This window comes from Schistocerca cancellata, unplaced genomic scaffold (assembly GCF_023864275.1).
Source record: "Schistocerca cancellata isolate TAMUIC-IGC-003103 unplaced genomic scaffold, iqSchCanc2.1 HiC_scaffold_571, whole genome shotgun sequence".
In the NCBI taxonomy this organism is placed as follows: domain Eukaryota; kingdom Metazoa; phylum Arthropoda; class Insecta; order Orthoptera; family Acrididae; genus Schistocerca; species Schistocerca cancellata.
Genome location: NW_026046583.1, coordinates 221 through 2,500, shown reverse-complemented (window position 1 = coordinate 2,500; position 2,280 = coordinate 221). Strand labels below are relative to the sequence as shown.

General features: G+C 61.1%; 2 non-coding genes across 2 annotated transcripts in view; both read right to left on the bottom strand.

Annotated features, from left to right (window-relative positions):
- The window catches only part of LOC126131316 (large subunit ribosomal RNA), a 4,239-nt gene extending 2,664 nt beyond the window's left edge, over positions 1-1,575 (bottom strand). Inside the window, exon 1 of the ribosomal RNA XR_007527463.1 lies at positions 1-1,575. This exon is cut by the window's left edge and continues 2,664 nt beyond it. This is a non-coding gene — a ribosomal RNA (large subunit ribosomal RNA).
- A 189-nt stretch (positions 1,576-1,764) lies between these two features.
- Positions 1,765-1,919, bottom strand: LOC126131312 (5.8S ribosomal RNA). The gene has a single exon (XR_007527460.1). It is a non-coding gene; the product is annotated as a 5.8S ribosomal RNA (ribosomal RNA).
- Positions 1,920-2,280: the final 361 nt, after the last annotated feature.

Sequence of the window (2,280 nt, the reverse complement as noted above, 5' to 3'; positions counted from 1 at the left end):
GCAACCAACGCCTTTCATGGTTTCCCATGAGCGTCGATTCGGGCGCCTTAACTCGGCGTTTGGTTCATCCCACAGCGCCAGTTCTGCTTACCAAAAGTGGCCCACTTGGCACTCCGATCCGAGTCGTTTGCTCGCGGCTTCAGCATATCAAGCAAGCCGGAGATCTCACCCATTTAAAGTTTGAGAATAGGTTGAGGTCGTTTCGGCCCCAAGGCCTCTAATCATTCGCTTTACCGGATGAGACTCGTACGAGCACCAGCTATCCTGAGGGAAACTTCGGAGGGAACCAGCTACTAGATGGTTCGATTAGTCTTTCGCCCCTATACCCAGCTCCGACGATCGATTTGCACGTCAGAATCGCTACGGACCTCCATCAGGGTTTCCCCTGACTTCGTCCTGGCCAGGCATAGTTCACCATCTTTCGGGTCCCAACGTGTACGCTCTAGGTGCGCCTCACCTCGCAATGAGGACGAGACGCCCCGGGAGTGCGGAGGCCGCCGCCCCGTGAAGGGCGGGGAAGCCCCATCCTCCCTCGGCCCGCGCAAGGCGAGACCTTCACTTTCATTACGCCTTTAGGTTTCGTACAGCCCAATGACTCGCGCACATGTTAGACTCCTTGGTCCGTGTTTCAAGACGGGTCGTGAAATTGTCCAAAGCTGAAGCGCCGCTGACGGGAGCGATTATTCCGCCCGAGAGCATCCCGAGCCAACAGCGGCGCGGGTCCGGGGCCGGGCCAGGTAGGTCCGTCATCCGGGAAGAACCGCGCGCGCTTGCCGGGAGCCCGAGCGCCCAAAGGGGCGAATCGACTCCTCCAGATATACCGCCGAGCAGCCAGCCAGGACACCGGGGCTCTGCCCAACAGACGCGAACCGAGGCCCGCGGAAGGACAGGCTGCGCACCCGGGCCGTAGGCCGGCACCCAGCGGGTCGCGACGTCCTACTAGGGGAGAAGTGCGGCCCACCGCACACCGGAACGGCCCCACCCCGCGGCGAGTGGAAAGGCAACCGGACACGACCCCGCCGCGGATTGCTCCGCGCGGGCGGCCGGCCCCATCTGCCGAGGGCGGGAGCCAGTGGCCGGATGGGCGTGAATCTCACCCGTTCGACCTTTCGGACTTCTCACGTTTACCCCAGAACGGTTTCACGTACTTTTGAACTCTCTCTTCAAAGTTCTTTTCAACTTTCCCTCACGGTACTTGTTCGCTATCGGTCTCGTGGTCATATTTAGTCTCAGATGGAGTTTACCACCCACTTGGAGCTGCACTCTCAAGCAACCCGACTCGAAGGAGAGGTCCCGCCGACGCTCGCACCGGCCGCTACGGGCCTGGCACCCTCTACGGGCCGTGGCCTCATTCAAGTTGGACTTGGGCTCGGCGCGAGGCGTCGGGGTAGTGGACCCTCCCAAACACCACATGCCACGACAGGCGGCAGCCTGCGGGGTTCGGTGCTGGACTCTTCCCTGTTCGCTCGCCGCTACTGGGGGCTCGCCGCTACTGGGGGAATCCTTGTTAGTTTCTTTTCCTCCGCTTAGTAATATGCTTAAATTCAGCGGGTAGTCTCGCCTGCTCTGAGGTCGTTGTACGAGGTGTCGCACGCCACACCGCCAGCCGGCTGTGCACGCTACCGAGAAAGTACCGGTATGCGAACCGCCAGGCGACGGGCGCGCATCGCACGTTTAAGGAGACGCGGCCGGCCCCACAGGCGGCCACGACACTCCCAGGTCTCCGAAGGCGGGACAAACGCCGCGCGCTTCAGTATACGTAGCCGACCCTCAGCCAGACGTGGCCCGGGAACGGAATCCATGGACCGCAATGTGCGTTCGAAACGTCGATGTTCATGTGTCCTGCAGTTCACATGTCGACGCGCAATTTGCTGCGTTCTTCATCGACCCACGAGCCGAGTGATCCACCGTCCTGGGTGATCTTTTTTGTTTAGTTTCCACTGTCTCTTTCAAAACAGTTGCATAGGCGGGGACTGAGGCGTTTGACGGCCCCTGTTCCAGCGTTCTGGTGTCCAACGGCCTCACGGCCGATGGGCGTCCGTACGGCTCCACACCGGAGCGGACAGGCACTCGGGCGAAAGTCATTCAAAACCGGCGCCAGGGCGCCAGGTGCCGCAGGCCAGCCGCTCCAGAGCTTCAGCGCTCGTACCACACAACATTTTGTCCGTTAGTTTTGAGAGGCACGCGTGGTTCCGCACGCGGCGCACGGCTGCTGCCGTACAGGTAGCGTGTTGCGCGACACGACACGCACATCGAAAGACATGCAGTCTAGTCGGTAAT